This window comes from Emydura macquarii, unplaced genomic scaffold (assembly GCF_026122565.2).
Source record: "Emydura macquarii macquarii isolate MOO-44397 ecotype Brisbane River unplaced genomic scaffold, CSIRO-AGI_Emac_v2 contig_3004, whole genome shotgun sequence".
NCBI classification, from domain to species: Eukaryota; Metazoa; Chordata; order Testudines; family Chelidae; genus Emydura; species Emydura macquarii.
The window spans coordinates 507,886-534,029 of NW_027133141.1; the positions used below are offsets into that span (position 1 = coordinate 507,886).

At 48.5% G+C, this 26,144-nt stretch overlaps 2 long non-coding RNA genes across 5 annotated transcripts; one reads left to right on the forward strand and one right to left on the reverse strand.

Moving 5' to 3' along the window:
* Nucleotides 1–2,867: 2,867 nt before the first annotated feature.
* On the forward strand, nt 2,868–18,215 carry LOC137141142 (uncharacterized). Of its 4 annotated transcripts, none has more exons than XR_010916549.1 (6): nt 2,868–3,325; nt 3,760–3,981; nt 4,740–4,852; nt 5,153–5,185; nt 14,653–14,937; nt 18,090–18,215. It is a non-coding gene; the product is annotated as an uncharacterized lncRNA (long non-coding RNA). The 4 variants fall into 4 exon arrangements; XR_010916548.1 differs by having other exon boundaries at nt 18,087–18,205; XR_010916551.1 differs by lacking the exon at nt 14,653–14,937 and having other exon boundaries at nt 18,087–18,188.
* Nucleotides 16,940–24,799, reverse strand: LOC137141141 (uncharacterized). The gene is made up of 4 exons (XR_010916547.1): nt 24,281–24,799; nt 21,740–21,863; nt 21,088–21,169; nt 16,940–18,280 (listed from the first exon to the last, which is right to left on the reverse strand). It is a non-coding gene; the product is annotated as an uncharacterized lncRNA (long non-coding RNA).
* Between the last annotated feature and the right edge of the window lie 1,345 nt (nt 24,800–26,144).

A 26,144-nucleotide genomic window follows, 5' to 3' on the forward strand; every position in this document is an offset into this window, starting at 1 on the left:
GGGGGTGAATGTGGGCAGAGCCCAGGGCTGGTTCCAGCCCCAGCTCCCCACCAATCCCGAATTGGCAGGGAAGCAGGTTTAATGAAGGTCTCTCTCCCTAGCACAGACTGCAGCAGCTGCACGGGTTCCCCGATCACAGGTAGGCAGCAGCGTCTGTTCCATACAGAGCCCGCCCCGAATCCGAATCGGATCTCTGCGCTTTGTTCTCCTCCGTTCCTGCCTCCTTGCTCCAGCCCCTTCCTGTCCTGTGTGTGTCCCTCAAAACGGACCCGGGCTGCTGCAGCGATCCCGGGACAGAGGCTTTCTCTGGCTGAAAAGACCCCCCGGTCCCGGTTTCTGCACCCGTGTGTCTGCGACTGTCACACACCGACTCCAACTCGCTGTTCCTGTTATCACTTGCCAGAGCCCATCTAGCTAGGGGGACTGTGTGTGTGTGTGTGAATCACATCCCGCTGTGGGAACAGGAAAGTGATCGACTCTCCCAGCCAGAGGGAGATGAGGCGGGGGTGGGGTGGCAGAAAAGGAAAGAGGAGAGAGAAATTGAAAGGAGTAGAAGGAGAAATAAGTGGGGCGAAAGTTTTCCCAGATCCTCTGGCTGCATGGCACGGGAAAAGTCCCACACTCATGGTCACTGTTAAACATGGGGTGACTGACTCCTGGTGTCCTGCATTGATGGCCCCGCCCCTCTTGGCCCCGCCCCCTCAAGGCAGGAAGAAAGTGGGAGGGTAGAGTGATGGGGCCCTGCCCCCCCTTCTAGCAGCACCCCTTAACTGAGTTGCTCCAGCATCAGCGCAGGGAGAGGAAAGGTCCTCGCTGAAGCCCCTATCTCCCGTGATCGAGGAGTGCGTTCAGCGCTGGACGAATGAAGCATAAAGTTTTGCCACTGGAAAACCACTTTGCACTTTTAAAGCACTTTCCGTCCGATGACCTCAAAGCACTTCACAAAAAACACCAACAATGCATTAAGCCGCGCAATACCCCTGTGAGACAGGCAAATATTATCATCCCTGTTTTTCAGATGGAGAAACTGAGGCACAGACTGATGGAGTCCTCTATCGGCTGCCTTTTAAAATCAGTGGAAAGGCCCCCATTCAGATCAAGCCTTAAATGATGGGTCCAATGTCACAGTGGACGTTAATAAAAGCCCAGACCTTTACATTCCTAGCTCTGCTTTCAACACCAAACCATGCTTCTTCCTTTAATTTTTCCTTCCCAATTCCTTATATGGGAAACAAATGAGTCTCTTTGAAGGGAGTCTTAATTGATTACTGAACAGGGTAGTTAGCTGGATTGTATTTGTGCTGCAGTTCACACAGAGGAATCCAACACCTATGATTTCAAGGATTCTTTGGTTCACAACAGAAAGTGTGAATTCTGTGTTGGGAATCATGAGAAAAGGGATAGATAACAAGACAGAAAATGTTGGATTGCCTCTTCCTAAATCCATGGTACGCCCACATCTTAAACACTCGTGTGGATCTGGTTGCCCGAACTAATATCTATATAGTGGAATTGGAAAAGGTACAAAAAAGGGCAACAAAAATGATTAGGGGAATGGAACAGCTTCCATATGAGGAGAGATTCAAAAGACTGGTACTTTTCAGCTTGGAAAAGAGGTCTAGGTTGCATATTAGGAAAAACATTTTCCATAGGAGGCTGGTGAAGCATTGGAATGGGTTACCTAGGGAGGGGGTGGAATCTCTATCCTTAGAAGTTTTTAAGGTGTGGGTTGACAAAGCTCTGGCTGGGGTGATTTAGTCAGGGTTGGTCATGTTTTGAGCCAGGAGTCGGACTAGATACCTCCTGAGGTCCCTTCCAACCCTAATCCTCTATGAGTCTAAGAGACGACTAAGGGGGAATATGATAGAGGTCTGTAAAATCAAGACCGGTGTGGAAAAAGTAAATAAGGAAGTGTTCTTTTTTCCTTCTCATAACACAAGAACTAGGGGGCCACCAAATGAAATTAGTAAGCAGCAGGTTTAAAATGAACAAAAGGAAGTATTTCTGCCCGCAATCCACAGTCAACCTGTGGAATTCCTTGCCAGAGTATGTTGTGAAGGCCTAGACTATAACGGGGCTCAAAACAGCACTAGATAAGTTCATGGAGGATAGGTCCAACAATGGCTGTTAGCCAGATGGGCAGGGATAGCTGTTTGCCAGAAGCCGGGCATGAGTGACGGGATGTGTCACTTGATAAATTGCCCTGATCTGTTCATTCCCTCTGAAGCCCCTGGCATTGGCCACTGTCAGAAGCCAGGGCACTGGGCTAGATGTACCCTTGATCTGACCCAGGACAGCCGGGCTCATGTTCTCTAGGCACTGGGGTACACTGTGCCTTTAAGAGCACAGCCTGGGAGGCAGGTGCTGAGATGTGAGCGGGAGGATGGAAAGAAAAAAAAAAAACTCCCCCGGGCCGCTATTTTCCCCAGACCCTGCAGATGCCCCGACCTAGGAGCAGCTCTCCCCAGTTCTGAAGCCGAGAGCGGGCCAGGGCCAGGGCCAGGACCAGGAGCGGGGTAGGAGCCGCCCCTTCCTGCCTCCCCAGCACCCTCCCAGCCTTTTTGTGTCTGTAGCCACCGCCTGGAGCAGGAAGTGGGCGGGGCCGAGCCCGCCTGCCTGGTTCGCCCCCTGACCTGGGTGGGGGCCCGGGTTCCCCGCGGCCGGAGAGGAGCTGCAGGGCAGCCAGGGATGGGGGTGTCGGGGGGCAAAGCCCGGATCTGGGGGAGGGGGAGAGGGAGGAAGGGCAGGTGCTGGTAATCGGGGGCTGTTTGGAGCTGGTTGGGGGGGTGTCGGTTTGTAGGGGGCAGAGCTGGGTGGCGGGGGTCCATGTTCAGATCTGGCATTTTGAAGGGGCTGGAGTTGGGGAAATTGGGGGATGTCTGAGGTTGGTTGGGTGGGCCCAGGGGACATTGGGAGCTATAGGGTCTGGCTGCACCCCATCACCTCACTATGGGGGGGGGTCTGTGTTTTGTCTAGGAAACCGGGTCCCCCTTTTCACTGTCGCCTCCCAGATTATATTCACTGAGGTTGAACTAGACCTAGGGGGGGAAAAGGTCTAAGCAAATCCCAGGGACACTGCATGGGAGTTTAAAGGCCGGATGAGCCCTGAAATCTGGCAGCTGGGAGGCTGTTTGCAGCTGTTTGTAAAGCCCCATCTTCCCAGCCCCTGCTTCTCCCAGGAGGAAGCGCCAGGGCATCTGGACCTTGTGCGAAAACAGAGAGACGCAGCCAAAGCCCGGGAGGAGCAGCAAAGCGAGGAGCTGCTGGTGCCCAGAGCCCCCGGCCCCTCAGCTTGGCCTGGGATCCAAGCGCCCTGAGTGACATGGTGAGTGCAGGGCCTGTCCTGCCAGCCCCAGCCAGGAAACCATCCCCACTGGAGCCCAGGGAGAGCGCAGGGTCAGAGACGTGGGTGTCAGTCTGTGTTAGCCTGGAGACCCTGCCCAAGGGCTGTTTGGATGTTACAGTGACCGGGTCCTTTCTAGCACCTAGGGGACATGGGGAGGAAGGAAGGAAACGTGGGCTGCAGAGATGGAGGGTTTGGTGCAGGGCAATTTGATGAGGTTTTGGGGAGAAGAGTCCCTCCTGTTGGCGATGTACAGCTCACCCTTGCTCTGAGCCCTCCACCCTTCCTGGCCTATGTGACTTTCCCGTCATCCACTGCAAGAGACCCCGTGATCTGCTCAATAACTCCTCTGTCGGCTGGGAGGCACATGTATGATTCTACCCCGTAACCGAGCCGCCCTATCCCTGTGATTGCAGAAACAGACAGAGGCTGAGTGGCAGAAGATTGTGGGGGAGTGGAAGGAGCTGCGGGGGTTTCTGGAGGAGCAGGAGCAGCTGCTGCTGTCCCAGCTGGAGGAGCTAGAGAGAACCATTGTCAAGAGAAGGGATGAAGGTGTCTGCAAACTGTCCCTGAAGATTTCCCTGCTGAGTGAGAGGGGAGGATAGGAGGAGCAGCAGCCACTGAGCTGATCCCTGCAGGTCAGGCTATGTCATTGAAATAACAACCTGCAGCTTTTCTATAGGAACTTCTCCGCCCCAAACCCCAAAGCACTTCACAAAGCGGGGTCAGGGGTGTGATCCCTGTGGGACAAAGGGGGAAGTGAGGCAGGGGGAGGGGCAGACCCATGCCCACGGTCACACAGTGAGTCTGTGGCAGAGCCAGGGATGGATCCTGGGGATCCTGGTCGCTGCAATCCCCTGACCTTCTCTCCTGCCCTGCAGATGTCTGTCTGCAGTGGTACTTTGAGGCTGAAATCCCTTCCCCCATGCAGAGGTCCTGAGCCAGGCAGAAGGTCCCACTCACCGCAGGTTAATGCTTTGGGCTTTTGGTGTTTAAGGGCCCACGCTCATTCCCTGCTGAAGAGCCAGGCTCTGTCTGTGGCCACAGTGAGCGAGTGGGACGCGCCCACTCTTTGGTCTGTCTCCTCCCTTTCCACGTAACCCCAGTGCTGGTGGCCCTTCTTACTGGAAAATCCCAGTGTGGGAAGTGGCTTTGCTCCCCACAGAACTACAGCATCCCAGAGAACACTCCTGTACCTGTTTTTGTTCCTTCCCCCAATGTTTTCCCATGTCCCATCTCTCTGGGCCTGTGCAGAACACGGGGCTGAGGGAAGGTGACTCACCAGAACAGCGACCATCTCAGGCTGCAAAGCTCAGATCCAGGTGTCCTGGGATTTGTGGGTTACTGGGGCTCAGGGGTCAGGCCCATTTCTCACCCCTCCTCCTTTCCCTGGCAGGGAGGCCAGGACGTCCGAGGAGCCGGAGCCGGAGTTTGTGGAGCTGGAAAAGAGACTCAGCAATTTCTCTCTGACAAGTGCCAACCTGCAGGAGGTGCTGCTGGGATCCAAAGGTGAACGGGAGTCTGAGGGCGGCGTCTCCCCTCGTTAAAGCGACCCGCACACTGGGGAGGAGTTGGGTCCTAGTGATGTCACAGAGCCTGAGCCCCGTCTCACAGCCCCACTTCAGCCAGTCACCCGTCCCCAATGGGGGTAGCCCTGCGTGGCTGGTTCTGTCTGCAGTGACTGACTTATTGGCCTCAGTTTGTGTCACCGTCTTGTAGTTAAAAGCAATTACGTTAATAACCAATGGGAACTTCTCCATGCATGCGAGGGCCTGAATTCTCACCTCTCCCGTCCTCTCCTTCCCCTAGAGACTCTGCGCCTGGAGCTGGGGAGCGACACAGGTACGTGTCTGTCTCTGACGGGCCATGGGGTGATATCAGACCAATAGCCATGTTAGCGACTGGGCATCACGGCCTCCAGCCCCCATGTGAACCTGGAAGCTGTAGAATAGCGTGAAACTGGGTGAGGCCCGTGACTGACAGATTCCCTCTGGCTGTGACGTCTGACGGGGATTCAGGCCAAATCCAGATCTCGGGGGTGTGTTTCCCTTTGGGGAAAGGAACAACACCCTGAATGGTGTGAAACAGGATGAGACAGAGACAAAATAACCGCACACCGAGAAGTCTGACAGCTTTAATGAGTGATTAAGGTGGGGTGGGGTCTAGGTATACCCTGTATAGACTGACTCTGGCTGAGCGATGGGGCTGGAATACTGGATACAGACTGGCAATGAGGGTTCATTTTGCACAAAGAGGGAGCTGCTGTCGTGCGTGTTTATGTATTTCTCACATTTTCTCATGCCTTACATTTAGTATGAAATGAGAATAAAACACATAACAAGGCTGATCCATAGCCTGCCTATGTGTATTTCAGAAGGCTGACAGAGAACAGTTGTTCTTGAGGGTGAAATGGGCAGAAAGTGGCGGAGTGAGGTTTTTCTTTGCATAAGATCATAATAAATCCGTCCATATCTCACAGCCCATCTGGTTGACTGTCATGAACCGCTTGGAGTTGCAATCCCCCAGCTGAGAAATGCTGCATTGGATCATTCAATGACAGTGACACACATAGCAGTGCTCTGCCCTCCTCACTACAAAACACTCTGGGAACAAAGCATAGGAGCTGTGTAGCACAAAGTCTAACATCTTATTTTTGTAAGGAAAGACTTGGGTTTAGGTCCAGTATAATGAATATTAGCCTTTGACACGTGGCCTGCAGTCATAGATTGCATCTACGCCACACTGACCATCACAGACTTGCAAAATATTACCATATCTTAGCCATCCCCCTGAGAACATAACAACCAATGTAACTAGTTCTTTTTTGATTCCCCTTATAGTCTTGGCCTTCACAACAGCCTATGGCAAGGAGTTCCACAAGTTGACTGCGCATTGTGTGAAGAAACATTTCCTTTTGTTTGTTGTAAACCTACTGCCTATTAATTTCATTTGGTGACCCCTAGTTCTTGTCTTAAGAGAAGGAATAAATAACACTTTCTTATTTACTTTCTCCACACCAGTCATGATTTTATAGACCTCTATCATATCGCCTCTGAGTCATCTCTTTTTCAAGGTGAAAAATCCCAGTCTTCTTAATCTCTCCTCATGGAAGCTGTTCCAGATCCCTAATAATTTTTGTTGCCCTTTTCTGTACATTTCCCAATTCCAATATATCTTTTTTGAGCTGGGTGACCAGATCTGCACACAATATTTGATATGTGGGCATACCATGGATTTATAAAGAGGCAATATGATATTTTCTGTCTTATTATCTATCTCTTTCCTAATGATGCTTATCATTCTGCTAGCTTTTTTGTCTACTGCTGAATATTGAGCAGATCTTTTCAGAAAACTATCTGCAGTGACTCCAAGATCTCTTTCTTGAGTGGTCACCGAGTTTTCTGAGATCCCTTTGTAACTCTTTGCACTGTATTTGCACTTAACTATTTTGTGTAATTTGGTATCGGTCTTCAAATTTGGCCAATTCACTATTTGCCCCCTTTTTCCAGATCACTTATGAATGTTTTGAACACTGTAGGTACAATATAGGCCCCTGGGTCTTTTTACCTTTTCCGTCCTGAAAACTGAACTTTTATTCATACAGAGTGTTTCCTATCTTTTAACCAGTTACTGATCAACGTGATTGCTTACTTTGCTTAAGAGCCTTTGGTGAGGGACCTTGTCAAAGGATTTCTAATAGTCTAAGTACACTCTTTCCACTGGATCACCCTTGTCCACATGCTTGTTGACCCCTCTCCTAAAGGATTCTAATAGATTGGTGAGGCATGATTTCCCTTAACAAAAGCCATGTTGACTCTTCCCAAAAAATCGTATTCATCTATGTGTCTAATTATTCTGTTCTTTACTATAGTTTCAATCAATTTGCCTGGTACTGAAGTTAGACTTACCGGCCTGTAAGTGCTAGGATTGCATCCGGAACATTTTTTAAAAATTAGTGTCACTTTAGCTATCCTCCAGTCACCTGGTACAGAAGCTGATTTAGATGATAGGTTACATACCACAGTTAATAGTTCTGCAATGTCACATATGAGCTCCTTCAGAACTCTTGGGTCATTGCCATTTGGTTCTAGTGACTTGCTACTGTTTAATTTATCAATTTGTTCCAAAGCTTCTTCTATTGACAGCTCAATCTGGACAGTTCCTCAGATTTATCACTGAAAAAGAATGGCTCAGGTGTGGGAATCTCCCTCACATCCTCTGCGATGGCCTTATCATCCTTGAGTGCTCCTATCGCCTCTCGATAATGCAGTGGCCCCATTGTTTAACAAGCTACCTCTTTCTGATGTACTTTAAAATGTTGTTGTTGCTTTTTGAGTCTTTGGCTAGTTGCTCTTCAAATTCTTTTTTGGCCTGCCTGATTAGACTTTTACACTTGGCTTGCCCAAGTATATGTTCCTTTCTATTTTCCGCAGTAGGATTTAACTTTCAGTTTTTAAAGGATGCCTTTTTGCCTCTAACCACTTCTTTTACTTTGTTGTTTAGCCACGGTGGCACTGTTTTTGGTCCTCTTACTATGTTTTCTAAATGTGGGGTATATATACATTTAATTTGAGCTGCGATTATGGTGATTTTAAAAAGCTTCCATGCAGCTTGCAGGCATTTCACTTTTGTGAATATACCTTTCAATTTCTGTTTAACTCACTTCTTTATTTTTGTGTCGTTCACCTTTCTGAAATAACTTGCTATTGTGGTGGGCTTCTTTGGTGTTTCCATTCCACCCCACCAGGAATGTTAAATTTAATTATGTTACGGCCACTATTACCACATGTGTGCAGCTATAGTCGCCTCTTGGACCAGGTCCTGTGCTTCACTTAGGACCAAATCAAGAATTGCCTCTCCTCTTGTGAATTGGAGGACTAGCTGCTCCAAAGAACAGTTATTTATGTTGTCCCTTCCCCTTTGGTGTTTGGATGGACATACAGCTAGAACTGATCCCCTTATGTCTGTGGGAAAGAATTATGGGAAATTCGGTCCCTGATTTATTTCCATCTCTCCAGCACTTACTTGAATAACCAAGATGGTGATAGTGACCGTGAAATGCTCTGGGAGATTAGAGCGTCTATAAAAATAAATTCAATAATAATGGGGGTATTTCTTACCTGGTTGCCTTCTATGATGGGATGACTGGCTCTGTGGATATGGGGAAAAAGGTGGACGTGATATACCTTGACTTTAGCGAAGCTTTTGATAGAGTCTCCCACAGTATTCTTATCAGCAAGTTAAAGACGTATGGGTTGGATGAATGGACTATAAAATGGATAGAGAAATGGATAGATCAGTGGTTCTCAAATGGTGTTCCGCGGAACCCTAGGGTTCCATGGGCTGAGCGGAAGGGTTCCGCGAAGAAACAGTACTGCGCCGCCGAATTTGAGAAGAATCCAATGCTGCCAAGCAGCTGTTCACGTGCCGCCGATCAGCTGATGGGGCCGCCGAAAACGTCCCTGAAAGCGCGCCGCCAAATCAAGCAAACACCGCGCCGCCGAAAAGAGGAAGATTTCCTTGACTTTTCGGCGGACGGTATGGCATGGGTGGACAAGGGTTCTGAGGGTATGGCATGGTCACGCAAGGGTTCCGAGGGCATGGCATGGGCACGCAAGGGTTCTGTGGGTGGAAAGAAATTGAGAAACACTGGGCTAGATCATCGGGCTCAACGGGTATTGATCAATGGTTCCATGTCTAGCTGGCAGCCCATCACAAGTGGAATGTGGAAGCATTCAGGGTATTGAAAATATCTCAAGAGGATGTTTCCTAGAGTCCTGCGTGGGAAAAAGTCTGTGAAAGTCAGCAGATGCCAAAGAGTGGGCAGGGAAACAAGCCAAGGGAGAAAATGCATAGCTCCATTAATAGTTGTGGATCTCACAAATACCTCAAGGAAACCACAGCCCAGCAGAAAATTCACGAAGGAGAGAGAAACAACACGGCGGCGAACAGAAGGAGAAGGAGGGAGTTTGCCTGGGATCTGTCCGAGAGGAGCCCAGGTGAGTGCTAAGTGAGGGGAGCTGTGTTGGGTGTGCTGTGCTGTGCTAGAGGGGGGAGTATCTGAGAGACCAGGTGTGTGACTGGTGCAGGTTACAGCTGACTGTGGGTGTGTGCTTGTGAATGGTGCAGTTACAGGGATAATTTTGGCAGTTGGGGGTTTGTCTGTTTGAGTGATTGATTGGATCCAGGTGGGGTTAATTGCCGGGGCGGGGCTTTGAGGGGTAATTGCAGGGACGGGGCAACTGCCCCAGCCTTATAAAAGGCAGCCAGCTGCGAACCAGCTGAGCGGCGAACAGAGGGGCGGCGAACAGAAGAAGGAGGGAGTTTGCCTGGGGAGAGAGCCCACTGCAGGTCTTTGCCTTTCAGACATTGCTGAGCAGGAAATGGAGCATCTGAGGAGGCTCTCAGACCAGAGATATGGAGAGGGAGCGATCCGTTGTTGTCACCTGCACTGGATGTGCTATGTTTGTCTTCCTCCCACAGGATAGAGATGACTTCATCTGTACCAAGTGCAGGATGGTTTCCTTATTGGAAGAGAAGGTTAAAGGTCTAGAGACCCAAATATCAACCCTGCGTTGCGTTACAGAAAACGATGTCTTTTTCCATTAGGCACAGGCAGAGTGTAAGGAAGATTCAGAAAAGGCCGGGCAGGCGAAACTGAAGAATGGGGAAGAAAATTGGCAGCATGTGACCTCCCAAAGAAAGAGAACCCATGTGCCCGCCATGCAGATAGAAGTAAGGAATCGTTTTCATCCTCTCTGCACAAGTACTACGGCAGAGAATGATTTGGAGGACCCTTCAGAGGGAATGGATCAGAAGGAGACCCGTTTGATCAGAAGACAAGGGATGCATTCTCCTAGGGATGGGGGTTCCACGACCACCATTCCCAAGAGGAAGAGAAGGGTGATGGTGGTCGGGGACTCCCTCCTAAGGGGGACAGAGTCATCCATCTGCCGTCCGGACCGGGAAACTAGAGAAGTGTGCTGCTTGCCTGGAGCTAGGATTAGGGATGTGACGGAGAGACTGCCAAAACTTATCAAGTCCTCAGACCACTACCCCTTCCTCCTTCTCCACGTGGGCACCAATGACACTGCCAAGAATGATCTTGAGCGGATCACTGCGGACTATGTGGCTCTGGGAAAAGAGATAAAGGAGTTTGAAGCGCAAGTGGTGTTCTCATCCATCCTCCCTGTTTAGGGAAAAGGCCCAGGTAGGGACCGTTGCATTGTGGAAGTAAATGCGTGGTTACGCAGGTGGTGTCTAAGAGAGGGCTTTGGATTCTTCGATCATGGAATGCTGTTCCAGGAAGAAGGATTTCTAGGAAGAGACGGGATTCATCTAACGAAGACAGGGAAGAGTATCTTCGCAGACAGGCTGGCTAACCTAGTGAGGAGGGCTTTAAACTAGTTTCGACGGGGGACGGGGACCTAAGCCTGAAGGTAAGTGGGAAAGAGGGACACCACAAGGAAGCAGAAGTAGGAGGGTGCAGCAGGGGAGGTCTCCTGATTCATACTGTGAAAGTAGGCCAATTGGCTACTTATCTCAAGTGCCTGTACACAAATGAAAGAAGCCTGGGAAACAAGCAGGAAGAACTGGAAGTCCTGGCACAGTCAAGAAACTACGACATGATTGGAATAACTGAGACTTGGTGGAATAACTCTCATGATTGGAGCGCTGTCATGGATGGGTATAAACTGTTCAGGAAGGACAGGCAGGGGCGAAAGGGGGAGGAGTTGCACTGTATGTAAGAGAGCACTATGACTGCTCTGAGCTCCAGTATGAAACTGGAGATAAGTCAGTTGAGTGTCTCTGGGTTAAGCTTAGAAGCAAGAACAATAAGCGTGATGTCGTGGTGGGTGTCTGTTATAGACCACCAGACCAGGAGGATGAGTTAGATGAGGCTTTCTTTACTCAACTAGGGAAAGTTTCCAGTTCACAGGGCCTGATTCTCATGGGAGACTTCAATCACCCTGACATCTGCTGGAAGACCAATACAGCAGAGCACAAACAATCCAGGAAGTTTTTGGAGAGTGTCGCAGACAATTTCTTGGTGCACGTGCTGGAACAGCCAACTAGGGGCCGTGCTTCTCTTGACCTGCTGCTCACAAACAGGGAAGATTTGGTAGGGGAAGTAGAAGTGGGTGGCAACCTAGGCAGCAGTGACCATGAGATGTTCGAGTTCAGGATCCTGAAGAAAGGAGAACAGCAGGATTCTATGATTCTATGAGCATTCCAAAAACATCTTCCATGACATACTTTGCATTCAACAATACACAATTACACTATGAGGATGATCATGGGGGTGGGGTTGTCACATCAGGTCTGAGACACTTTCACCTTCAATCCTAATGAGTCTCATTGAGGTCAAAGAAATCAAACCATGATTCCCAAGCACCGAGAGCTCACAACACTGTGTTATGGGAAACTGTGGGAGGTGGAGGGATAGAATGCGAAGAAGATAAAATTTGCTCAGTAATGCTGCTGGCATGATGGGAAAGGAAGGAATCCCTCTGACAACACCCCATTGTCTTCAGCTATCACAAAATTTGCTATAGACATATTTTAAATGAGAAAATGGTACCAAAAATAACTGACATTCGCCACAACCCATGGCCATGTGAGAACAAATGGAAATGAGGGAATTTGCTTTGCTGTGAGAGGAACATGTGACGGAGTCCCCCGGATCGGGGCTCTGGACCCACATGGGGCGCATCCAGTCAGGACTCTAGTTTTTCGGAGTCTGCCATCGGGTCTCCACACACCTGTGCAGCCGCCTCCTGAATCTGACCTCAGAGTTCAGCCCCCTGCTCTGCTGAACTTTCCCTGTGGATCTCCCTTGGATGGGACCTTGGGGAGCTTTTCCACACCCCCAAAGGGGCCATGCCCCCCGCATCGCAGTCAGAAGCGATTCACAGCCCGCATGGGAGTCAAACGGGTTTATTAGTTCTCAGGATCAGAGTGTAGAAAGACTTTGTTAGCAGCTTAATTAGAAGTTACAGCAGCAACCAACTGGAGAGTCTCAGAGCCCCCACTCACGGACCCTACAGCCCCAGACCTCTCATGGGGGACTGGCCTCTTCCACTAAGCCACACCCCCAGACCTGTCCTCTTACCTGTCCTCAGTATTTTGTCTCCTTCCCGGGCAAGGTGGTCTCCGCCTGCTGAAACCTGTTAACATTCCTGTGTGTACCCCAAAATTTAACAGCGTTGCTGTCAGCCATTCTATGTGTTCAGCCATGGCTAGCTGTAAACCACATAGCAAGAAATATTTGTAGGTCTCAAAAGGCAAGGCAGTGCAGCTGCTGCTAATTAAAATTAAAAAAAATAATGATGCTTAAAAAGGTTTAAACAGCCGTGCTTGGTTTTAAGTGCCTCTAACCTAAATGTTTTATTGTTATTGTAACTGAAAATGTTTTAATAATTAAAAAATAGTTTGCTAAAATTAAAAAAATTGGGAACCCATAAGGAGGTTCAACAGTAACCCACTGTATGTTATGTGTTTTGTTCAAGTTAGAGATTTAAAAAAAATCATTTTAAAGCAGGGCTCGACAAACCCTGGGCGCCAGGTCGCCATGGCACTTAGAAATTTGGTTCTGGCGCCTAATGTTTCTGGGGAGGAGTGGCCACCACGCTCCAGCCAGGGCACCACTGCACCCATGTGGCAAGGCCGGGAGGGGAGAGCGCTACGGCGGCCGCGCTGCAGCCAAAGCGCCCTGCCACTGGGCCCACGTTGTGGAAGAGGGGCAGGTGGAAGGGGTGGGGGTCAGGAGGGGAGAGCGGCTGCTGGGATCCGGCCAGGTTGCCCCGCCGCTGAGTCCACGTTGTGGGAGAGGGGCAGGAGGAAGAGGCAGGGCCGGGAGTGGATAGCAGCTGTCACACTAATGCCAGGGCACCCCCCCGTTGGACCCACCTTGTGTGGCTCCTTAATTTTTGGGTGGGCTCCTAGCTTGAAAACAAATTTGTTGAGCCCTCTTTTAAAGCAATCTGAGAAAACTTTTCTTTGGACAAAAATCTAACATCTAAACACCCCAGCTGCTGGATGGAAGGAGGGCCCCTGAAAGCCTGGTTGTCAGTTCCTCAAAATCATTTCAAATTTTGGTAAATACAAATGTTTAAAATGCTCTAAACCTACTGCTGCAGCATAGGTGGGTATATGTGTGTGCTTGAGATCTAATACAAAAGTCATTTCAGATAAAGGCACTCCTGTTTGTGCCGACCATTTATCAAACAAAAAAGCTGTGTCCCCATTAATTTATTCCTAACTCCATCTAAAGAAAAACACAGTAAAGTTACCACTGCTTTGGTTCCAAAATCCCTGGGTAACACTGTCTCCCCAACCTGCAGCTCATAGACATTCCTGGTAGGAGGGACACATGCTCCCATGTCTCATAGAACAAAGGAGCTGATACAAAGGAGCACAGAATTCACCCAAAAATGGTGAGCTAGAAGAGAGAAAACGGGACAACCCACTTGGGGGACCCGAGAGAAAACATACATAGTTCAAATAGTTCAAAGAGCTTTTAAGAGGGAATTAGTAAAATCATCTTTTTAGAAGAAAAAAATTCATCATCAGCCCAAGTAAGGACTTTATGGTATTAATTTCTCTTCTAAATTCTCTGATGATATAAGTAGGCACTGAGATCTGATCAAAGCTTTTCCAACACTCAGAGCATCTAGTGTGTCTGTGAGATGTGGATCCCCTGATGTCTAATAAGTTTTGAGCTCTGACTGAAGTTTTTCCTCGCACTCAGAGCATTCATAAGGTCTGTTTTCCATATGGACTTTCTGATGCTTCTTAAGTGCTGAGTGGTCAATGAAGTTTTTCCCGCATTCGCAGGGTTGCTCTCCTGTGTGGTTTTTCTGATGTGTTATAAGGTTTGAGTGCCAAATGAAGCTTTTCACACACTCACAGCACCCGTAGGGTCTCTCTCCTGTCTGGATTCTCTGATGTACAATGAGGTCTGAGCTGTGTGAAGCTTTTCCTACATTCATGGTATTCATGGGGTCTCTCTCTTGTATGGATTCTCCAATGTCTAATAAAGGATAAGCTGTGAGTGAAGATTTTTCCGCACTCACTGCATTCGAAGGGTCTCTCTCCTGTGTGGATTCTGTGATGTCTAATAAGGTCTGAGGGTTTACATTCAGAGCATGTATTTCTCTCTTTTGCATGGGTCTTCTGCTGGGCTGCGGTTTCCTTGATGGACTTGTGAGGTCCAGAACTATTAATGGATTTATTCATTTCCTCCCTTGGCTTGTTTCCCTGACTCTTCTCTGCCCTGTGCTGACTCTCACCATCTTTTCCCTGCTCAGGATTCCTGGACACATCCTCCTTAGTGATTTCCAATAATGTCCTGTGCTGTTCAACTTGATCAAGATCTTCTTGCTGAGATTTCTGCTCCTCATTCTCACTCAGCATCCCATCACCTGCTGGGAGAAACAGGAATGGAAAAGGGGAGACCAAACATGGTTGGAAATTGGCTGTGGTGAAAGAGAGAATGCCAGAAACTCCTCATCTTCAGGCAATCTCTAATCTCTAGTGCTTCAAGGACACTACCTCCATGCTTCAAATTCAGCACATACTATGGATTCAAACTGGTAGGCATAGAACAATTAGAGTTTTATTGGTAAATATCAATTTCACTGTAAACACACAAACCAACCCAAAAATATCTCCATCAATGATCACATTTTCAGATGGCAATGTAAGAAAAACATTGCTTGAGGACTTTAGAGTTTGGTTTAAGGATACTCATTCTGTATATTATTACATCTGATGGTGACGGTTTGTTTCAACCATTATGAAATTTTAACGGTTTGAATCTCTACCGGTATCATATCCCCCCTTAGTCGTCTCTTTTCCAAACTGAAAAATCCCAGACTTTTTAATCTTCTTATGGAAACTGTTCCATACTTCTAATCATTTTTGTTGCCCTTTTCTGTCCCTTTTCCAATTCCAATATATCTGTTTTGAGATGGGGTGACAGGAACCGCACTTAGTATTCTAGATGTGGGTGTTCCATGGATTTATAGGGAATGTGATATTTTCTGTCTTGTGATCTATCCCTTTCCTTATAATTCCCAACATTCTGTCAGCTTTTTTTGACTGACGCTGGAGATTGGGCAGGTCTTCTCAGAGAACTATCCACAGTGACTCCAAGATCTCTTTCTTGAGTGTTCACCCAGTTTTCTAATATCCCTTTGGAACTCCTCACAGTCTCTTTGGAGTGATCAATATTGAGTAATGTTCTATTGTCTGCAAATTTTGCCACCTCGCTGCTTATCCCTTTTCCCAGATCATTTATGAATATGTTGAACAGTGCAGGTATTATACAGACCCCTGCGGGACACCACTATTTACCCATCTCCAGTCTGAAAATTGAACATTTATTCCTACTATTTGTTTCCTAGCTTTTAACTAGTTATTGATCCAGGAGAAGACTTTCTGTCTTATCCTATGATTGCTTACTTTGTTTAATAGCCTTTGGTGAGGGATCTTCTCAAAGGCTTTCTAAAAGTCTAAATACACTATATCCACTGGATCAGCCTTGCCCACATGCTTGTTGACCCACTCAAAAACTTTTTATTGCTTGGTGAGGAATGATTTTCCTTTACAAAAGCCATGTTGACTCCTCTCCAATAAATCTGGTTCTTAGGTTAGGCTTACCAGCCTGTAATTGCTGGGATCGCCTCTGGAGTATTTTTTAAAAATTGGCGTCACATTAGCTATCCTCCAGTCATCTGGTAGAGAAGCTGATTTAAATGATAGGTTACATACCACAGTTCGTACCTCTGCAATTTCATATTTGAGCTCCTTCAGATCTCCTGGGTGGATACTATCTGCCCCGGTGACTTATTACTGTTTTATTTATTATTTTGATCCAAAACCTCTTCTAATGACACCTCAATCTGGGACAGTTCCTCAAATTTGTCACCTAAAGAGAATGGCTCAGATTTGGGAATTTCTCTCACATCCACTGCAGTGAAGATGAAAGCACAGAATTTATTTAGTTTCTCCACAGTGGACTTATCATCCTTGAGTTGCACCTCGATTGTCCAGTGGCCCCAGTGTTTGTTTAGCAAGCTTCCTGCTTCTGATGTACTTAAAAAAATATTTTGTTATTACTCTTTGAGTCTTTGGCTAGTAGCTCTTCAAATTTTGAATTGATTTAATGATTTGTCACCTGTGCAGTCCCCTGTCCGACTCTCTTTTTTCTCTGAATCATGGATGGAAGAGGTATTAAGACTGTGCAGGGAAACCCCACTAGATATTGAGTCCCCCACTTTACCCAGTAGATCATCGCAGTGGGGGAGGACAACAGAAACCAGAGACATGAGGGATTGAATCCAGGGCCTAAGGTAGGCAAAGCACACATCCTTCCAGTGAGCGAGGCAGCCTTCCCTGTATGTTACACCCAAATTCCTGCTTTTCCCAGAGCATCCGGTGCCTTCACAGCTGCATGGAAAGCAGATTTTCCTCTCCCTCCCAGTGTTCTCTCTGGCTGGGGCGTTGGTTCAGGCAGGGGAGGGGTTCATAGGGAATTAATGCCTTTACAGCAGGGCCACACGGCATGCAGCAGAGTGATGGGGGGTGTGTGCCCTGGACTCAGGATATAGGATATATATCAATGTTCAATAAACAATCAGAAAGCGATGGTTCCTCACCCCACACCACTCACCGGGGCAGCAGGGAGCTCATGCTCTAATGTAGATAGTCCTAGTACTTGCATTTCAGTGCAGCTTAGAGCTGTGGCAGTTTTATTTCCCATTTCTTTTTGTTCTCTATATAATGAACAACTTGTAGAGTTGACCCACTGCCACATATTCCATCTGGCTTTTAGGTTTCCCAGCCTGATCTGTACCAAATCTACATTGGTGTGTACTTGCTTCTGGATCAGACTGTCCTGCACCTTAGATAAAGAGTTTAGTTTATTCTTGATCACTTCCAAATCTACAGAGTTCAATAGCCCCGCTCCAGTACCGATTACTCCCAAGGCAGTATCAACGGTATCTCATTTGCATCTGGTTTTAGGAGCCTGATGCGTGCAGACACAAGCCAACAAAATAGGGAGTGCATACGGGACGCATCGTGGCTCCGCATGGGATACATTTAAACGAGTCCAGTCCATATCTACCCTCATTTCAACCAGCAGGGGGTTAACCAGAGCTTTTACGGGTTCACATTGTAATTTAAACAATTTAGGTTTTTCCATGGCTATGGGGGTGTTTCTAATAAATGCAAACTCTTTTCCCCATGTCCTAACAAACGTGTCTGGGAACTAATCAGGAAATTTTCCTCCCCTTTTAATGGGGCAGTACCCGATGGTTACTGTAAGGGTGGTGCCTGCCTTGATTACTCCATCCCAGACTCGGGGATAATTTACACTCCTGGTGGTTTCTCCATAAATCCCAGCTATAGTTACCCCTATTTGCCAGTGATTCTCCCACCGTGGGTAAATAGCTAAGTTGGACAAATTAGCTTCCAATAAGGTGGGTCCTTCCCTTACATACACATGCGTGTTCCCCAGGGGTATTAATCGCTGGTTTGAGCTGGCGTTATACCAGGAAATTAAAATTGCGGGATCTTCCTCCAATATCCAGATCTCATCCTAGAACTCTGTGTTATTTGATCTGTATTGGTTTACGGCGGGGAGTTCTTGTGTCCCAGAAGGAGTGTGTGTAGTGGTGAGCTGTAATGGGATGAAAAGGTATCTGTAACATTCATACGCGATTCCCATTTTCGTCAGTAGGTGGCGTTTGGGGTCTGTTAATAGAGCATGGTCCAAGCGCCGGTCAGTTTCTGGTGCAGTACTTCCAACCTATGAGGAGGAGGAGGAGGAGAAGAAAAGAAAAGAAAAGAACCCACGATGGTGAACTGCAGCTTCCACGACTCTGGGTTTGCAGGAATCATGTGGGTTTTCGGATTCTGGGTCGCAGTTATCTGTTAATAATAAAGGTTATTTAAGCAAACAATTTCATCTGAATAACCTTACTGACTACCCTTACTTGTACTCTCCGGGCTCTGTTCCCTGTAGTTTAGCTGAGAGTCATTAGGGGGCAATTAGGAGCAGCTGGGGCTAATTAGGGACCACCAGGTGCTCCATAAAAACCCTCTGACCCAAACAGACAAGGCATGAGCTGGGAGGAGCAGGAGTGCCGTGCTGTGTTGTGTGTAGGAGTACTGATTGCGAGGAGGAACAGACCAGAGTGCAGAGATTCTGTGGAGGAGCAGGCTGGAGGAAGGTACCAGGCTCAAGAAGCCAGAAGGAGGGGGAAAATTAGCCCAGGGGAAGAGAGTTTGCAGCTGGGAACACGGTGCCAGCAGCACATAGCTGCTTCTCACAGGGCCCCTGGGCTGGGACCCGGAGGAGTGGGTGGGCCCGGGTCCCTACCCCCTCCTCGGGGAAACTGGAGTGGCTGGAGACGCCCTGACCCACTACAAGCAATGGAAGCATGAGGCCCACTAGGGTGTACTCGGCTATCTGCCACAAGACACAGTGAAACCTTGTCTTTATGGAAATTGGTGAAGGAGGGAAAGATTACCATCCCAGCTCCCCATTCACCAACCCTCCTCGATGGGGTAATGACAAAAAGGAAAGCCACCTTCATGGAGAGGAAAGAGAGCAGAAGGCCAGGTGTAACAAAACACCTCGTGTGTCCTGGTCTTTACATTCCCATTATAGCAATATCAAGCACAGAATAACACAGAGGGGTGGTGTACAATCACACATACAATCATACATATATCACCAAAATCCCCACATCCACCACACATAGAGCAGTCATAGCCCTTGGAGAGAAAGCAAAGCGGACTTTAATGCATCCAGTGGGCAGCAGTCTTCACATTCAATGACACACAAACTAGCCCGAGACTGGCACTGGAAAAGGCGTTCCTAGCAGGGTCCTGGCACAGCCTCCTGGTGGGAATCCCAACGTCCTCCCCATTCAATAAATCAGCGTTTTTCAAACAGGGGGTCATGAGGTGGTTATGTGGGGGTTGCAAGCTGCATACCCCGACCCTGGCCAGGCACAGGGCTGTGAGCCTCCTTGCTTTCTCCTGGCAGAGGAACATGGGGGAAAGAGATGAGCGGTGATACAGTCACTACTCACCCCCCCCCCCAAGCATTCCTCTGCACCTCCCATACGAGTGGTAAGGGGGAGAGCGAGAAGCAACGCCAGAAATCTCTGCATCCAGGTCACTTTCCCCATCTGGGCAGTGCTGTGAGGCGAGCATCAGGAGCTGCTGCTCTCTGTTTCCCCAGGTGGGCGCAGGAGGGGGTTGCAGGGTGCAGGGGTGAAGAGGGCACAGTGCAGGGGTTAGAGGCAAAGGGGGAGTGGGGAGCCTGCAGGGAGGCCAGGAGCAGGCACCCACGGGGATGGCTCAGAGGCTTGCTATGTGAATGGAGTCACCAATGCAAAAAGTTTGAGAAGCACTGAAATAAACATGTCCATGTAAACAAACACAGAGGAAGCTGAAAGGAAAAAAAGGTCAGAAGCTTGAAATTGTAGAAAACCGAGAAGGTGAAGCAAAGGGACAAAAGGAAAAATCTCTGGCCAGCAGAATCAGGGACAATATGAAGGAAGGTTATTTTTCGTATATTAATCACAAAAAGAATCCTAACAATAGTATCGGTCCATTGCTAGATGGAAGTGGCAGAAGTAAAAATGTTCAGTGAATATTTCTCTACTGGATTTGGGGAAAAGCAAGCAGTTGATGTAGGCATATCTTTACCATGATGGAGACCACAGTTTTGTCATCACAACAAACTCATGAGGGCGTTAAATAGCAGCTACAAAAGCCAGGCATTTTTAAAACAGCAGTTCCAGATATCTTCCATTCAAGAATTAAAAAAAAAAAAAAAAACAGGCTGAGGAGCTCAGTGGATGAAAATCAACATTAATTAATAGGTCTTAGAATGCTGGGGAAACTCCAAAAGAGAGGAAAAAAACTAATGTTGACACAATATTTAAAAAGGGACGACCGAGATAACTATAAGGCTATCTGACATCAATCTGGGCAAGATAATGGAGGGGCTGATACTGGATTTGTTTATTAAAGAATTAAAGGAGAGTGATATAATTCAGACCAATCCACATAAGTTGAGGAAAAACAGATCCTCCCAAACTAAATGGATTTTTTTTGGTATGAGATCAGAAGTTTGGTTGATAAAGAAACAGTGTTAATGCATACTTATGATTCCTGTAAGGTATTTGACTTGGTACAGCATTATATTTAAATACCTAGCACAATACAAAATTAACATGACATACATTAACTAGATTCAAAAACAGCTAACTGACAGATTTCAAAATGTAATTGTAAATGGAGAAGCACGGTCCAAGGGTTGTGTTTCTAGTAGGGTCCCAGAGGGATTGGTTCTTGGCCTTACACTATTTAATTTGTTTGTCAATGACTTGGAAGAGAAGATATCGTCACGGGGAAGTTTGGAGATAACACAAAGTTTGGGGGAGAGGGAAATAATGACGTGTGTCAGTCACCGGAAGTTTTCGCAGCCCTGGCCAGGGGATTATTTGCTGGGGAAAATAGGGGAAGTTCCACTCCCAAATCTCAGGAGTCTGCTTCTTCAAACAAGGCCCTCGATTTCTCTGGCAAGTTTGTCCCCTTCCTTTCCCCACCCATGGCATTTACTGCCCTGCCCCATCTCCAGCAGCTCCCACCTTCCTATGTATTCACTGCCCATTTCCCTGCAGCCAGACCCCACCACCAGTTCCATGATAACCCCTTACCTCAGCTGACTCCACTGCAGCCATTTCCTTTCCCTGGAAGGATGGGATGATCCAGAGCAAAACATCGTCATTATTCTGTAGCCTGTCAGGGCAAAAAGGGCAATTGGAGAGATTTCAGAAGGGGATTTTGTCCATTTCATAGAGTCCCACCAGATTTTTTCCCTGGAAACTGACATTCTAGGTTCCTAGGTTTCCCTAGGAAACTGACATTGGGAAATACTTAGTGACTTCATTAGAAGTAGGATTTCCCATCAGGATTGACCCCTCCCAGACATGATTAACCCTTCCCAGACAAGATCTGCACTACAGAGGCCTATACTACGTCGACGTAAGCGGAGTTGCATTGACTTAGTCGTGTGCATCTATGCATTTAAATTTGTCTCCACCAAGGTAAGCTCCCCATTATATCAGCATGGTAACACCACTGCCCGAGCAACGTTGAGCCATTGTTGATGTGCTGAGGTCAACACAGTGCAAGTGCAGAGAGCGTGTTGCCTCTGTCAACCCTACCAGTTCTCCAGCAGCTGTCCTACAATGCCCAACACCAACCATTTTAGTCACAATTGCGAAATCCACTACCCATAGGTCAAGGAGCCCGGAAGACCAACTCCGCTTAACCCTGCAACTCTTTAAATGCCTTGTCCGATCATACCTCCAGCCATGATCCTTTGTTGTGTGCAGCTGATCAGTTGACAAAGACAGCTACATGCTCCAAATGAGCTGCAACCAGTATAGACAGAAGATATTGAATTTCCTGTGCCTGTGGGGAGAGAAAGCTGTATAGGCACAGCAATGGATGATAGAATATTAGGGTTGGAAGGGACCTCAGGAGGTCTCCAGTCCAATCCCCTGCTCAAAGCAGGACCAACCCAAATTAAATCATCCCAGCCAGGGCTTTGTCAAGCTGGGCCCTAAAAATCTAAGGATGGAGATTCCACCACCTCCCTAGGTGACCCATTCCAGTGTTTCACCCCCTTCCTAGGGACAAAGTTTTCCCTAATATCCAACCTAGACCTCCCATACTGCAACTAGAGACCATTGCTTCCTTGTTCTGTCATCTACCACCATTGAGAATAGCCAAGCTCCATCCTCCCTGGAACCCCATTTCAGGTAGTTGAAGGCTGCTATCAAATCCTCCCTCACTCATCCTCTCTGCAGACTAAACAAGCCTAGTTCCCTCAGCGTCTCCTCATAACTCATGGGCTCCAACCCCCCTAATCATTTCTGTTGCCTTCCGCTGGACTCTCTCCAATTTGTCGACCAGCTATAGAAATGTCAACATCCTTGATCAGATGGTAAGGGGCATGCAAGAGAAGGGGTAAAACAGGAATCAGTAGCAGCGCAGTGTGAAAGCAAAGGAACTGCAGCAGGTATATCAAAAGGCCAGAGAGGCCTACAGATCTGCTGCTTTCACCAAGCGCAGTATACTATACTTGGCGGAGACCCCGCCACCGCCCCGCAATCCACCATGGTTACCTCCTAGAAGCCCAAGTCACAGGCCCGAACCATCAACAGTGGAGGAGGAGGAGGAGGAGGATGGGGGATATGCAACTGGGTTCCAAGTATGCCTCAAGACAGGATCTTTCAGACTATCGCTGGGTTTTGCCTGAGCAGATCCTGGCAGGAGGTGAGGGCAGCGGATTCATTGCTGTTAAGACAGATTGGAGCCCTCCCTCAGGGACATTCACAACCATGGAGCAGAGTCCCAGGGGTTGCAAAATGTGAGGCTCCCAGGATATTTGTGCAAAGTCACTTTCCTGCCCATCCCCAGCACTTTCCCTGAGGTTTCTGGCTTAGCAGGTGGTGTTGGCAGAAAGCAGGGCTACTCTAGGGGGCTAGTTCTAGCCACTGGAGAGTCACTACCCTTGCCTGGGCACAGAAGGAGCTTTAACAAAGGTCTCTCCCTGACACAGATCCTGTCTGACCCAAGAAACTCAGACCTGATACCTTGAGTAGAAAGAGACAGAGAGAACAGCCTCCCCTCCCTCAGAAACAACCAGAGCCCTCTGGTGATAGTAACTAGTGACACCACCTCCCTGATCTCACTTGCATCCATGTTAATCCAGACTGACTCCTTGTCCTTACTGCAGTGACTCTGGATTGACACCAGAGTCAATGAGACTAGAAATGTAGCATGAGAGGGAGGTGGCCAAAATCCTTTAAAACATATATGGTGGGGAAGGGAGGGTCCATCCCTTCTCACCTCCCTTGCTCCCGACATCTGGGACAAGGACTCAGGGAAGCTATTTTCCCTCCAAAACATGAAGATCCTGAAAAGTGGAGTGTGACAGAATATACCCGCGTCCACACCCTACACAGAATGGTAACCAGCTTTGTACAAAGCATGTCTGGTAAGATATCATTTCAAACTCCTAAAATGCTGGTTAGTACTGTCCTGATTAAAATGTGTGTGACAACACTGTATGTGAAGTTATGGTTTCCACATACAATGTCATTGACACATGCTATTAAATCAGCATTCATTAAATTACGTATTAAAGAAAGGAAAAATGTAATTCATTTCAAAAGAGTTAATTAAGTTAGTTAGTAGAATTAAAAAAGAAATGCAATCTAACTGCAATAAGGCAAGAGCTAAAGTAACGGCCTTCAGTCTCCAAGGGAAAAAAAATGCTTTCTTCAAAAACCTTTTACAATCCAAATGTCCAAAAATCAAAATACCCCGGAACACAAAGGAATGAACACCCGAAACAAAAAGAAAGCAAAGGATGAAACCAAACTATAAAATTCTCAGGGCTCTGCAAGCCGCACCCACCAAGCCGTACCCGTCTGGGGAAGGGTTCAGGGCAGCCATTTCCCACCGCACAGGGAGAACTTGCGGCGGGTCACACGCGGGGGCAGGGGGATATCCCATTCCTAGGAGATTTAAAACAGACACAGGGGAATGAGAGGGAAAATGGGGCAAACTCTGAGGGAGAAGGGATAAAATCAGAGGGTTTCATTACCCCCCCCCCTCCAGTGTCCCCATCATCAGCCCCCCCGGCCCACCCGGAGCCCTCTGGTTGCCCTCAACCCCCCCGCATCTCTCCCCACCCCCAGCTACGGCTGATTTTGCCTCCTTCCTCCCCTGCCTGAAACCCTCCACCAGCACGCCCCGAAGCGGCTCCCGGCCGGGCCGCGAGATCGGCGGCTTCCGCACCGCCCACCCGGGCCCTGCCCGCTCCCCCGGACCCACCGCGCTGCCCCGCTGCCCGCAGGGTCGGAGGAGATGCCTCCGTGCTGGGCTCTGGGGTCCCGGCCACGTATCCTCTGCAGCTGCTGCAAAACACACGCACAATCCGTTCAATGCCACGTGCCGCGCCGTGCTGGGCCCTCCTGTGCCGTGCTGGCTTCTCCCGGCCAGGCTGGGGACGGAAGGGGCGACTCCTACCCGAGACTGCCCCTGCCTCGGCAGGGCGCCTCCTTTGTGACCCTCGGACTCTAGCTGGGAAAACTCTGTTCAGTCCCTGCCCCCTAGGCCGGGAGGTTTGTCACTCTCCCGAGTCTGGTGCTCAGGACGTTCCCGCAGTGGTATAGGAGGAGAGGGACGGATGTATGTTGAGGACACAAGGAGGGTTGGGGCTGGGGCAGAGAGAGCGCTGGTGGGGCCGGGAGGCTCTGGAGTACCAGGGGCTGTGATTTGTCTGGGAGCCGGGCTGGGCAGCTGCTGCTTCCCCCACCGGGTCTGTGCTGGGGAGAAACTTTCATTAACCCCCCCCCCCCCCCGTGCCCCCCAGTGTGGGGGCCTTTGGGCTGGAGACTCCAGGTAATTGAGAGGCACCTGCAGGAAATGCTGGGGACGGGCAGCAAAATGACTCTGCACAAGGGGGGACCCTGAGGGCTCAGATCTGCAGACCCTGGGACCCTGCTCCCTTGTCAGTGAGAGTTCAGAGCCACCTTACTGACAACGAAGCCACTCTCAAAGCACCTGCCAGGATCTGCTCCAAGATCTGCTGCTCCAGGATCTGCTCCAGATCTGCTCCAGGGGTTCCCATGGGGATCGAGAACAGGCCCCAGCTGGGTTTCACCTTTGTGTGTCTGGGGTGCAGGTGTCAGGGAAGCAGGGGGGAGGAAAAATGAGCCAGAAAGGTGTTGCAGGGTCGATTAAAGAGAGATTGATGTGGGTGGAGTGATAATGAGCTTTTATTCGGTTACAGCCTCTAGACCACTCATTCCCCTCGCGACCAGCAAAGTAAGCCCAGAGTTAACTACTCTACAACTTTTTATATACATACACACACTTCTACAATGTCCCATAAAACCTCTGTTTGGTGATATACATGGTTATGAAATGAATATTAACAGATAGGGGAGGCGTATAATTATACCCACCGCTGTTTATGGTTTACCACTTCACCTGCGGGGCATATGCATTTTCCCTCGTGATTTGGCTATCTTGACATCAGGAATGACCATAAACTTCCTGAATGAACCAGCTGCACGGGAAGAACAAGGGGAGATATCCCAAGCTACTCTAACAAGCATGTGGTCTGCAAAAGAAGAGAGAACACACTTCTTACCACTTTCTTTGTCCAGATGGGGAGAGAAGGAATAGAAGGGGGGACGTGGGCTGCCCATATTATAACTCTGTTACCATAGTACCTATTGGTCAGGTCATTTTGCCGTGCTTCAGCGTTTACTTCCGCCCCTCCCTAACTCCAAGGCTAGGAAGCTGCTGTGTGATCAATGCATGATCATTGCTTGTGTAGTACATGGCCCTTTTAGCCCAAGCCAGAAGTCCTGCGGAGAACAATTCATGCCCAAAGCCTGGACCCAATCCCCAGCTCCCCAGGAATTTGGCCCAGCGCTGACCTCCTTTGTGCCTGTGCCCACAAAATGCAGGGAGGGGAAGACAGTGTGAATGGGGGAGACTGAACTATCTCTGTGCAGGCAGGAAATTCCAGGGAGAGAAGAGCAGATGGGGTGGGGTGGGGTGGTTGTTGGCCCAATCCTGTTTTCATGAAAGAACAGAACCACAAACACTCTCCCCCCCATCTTCCTACCAAGAGGCACTTCAGCCTGATACATTGTAACTTTAATCAAAGCTAAAACCTCAACTG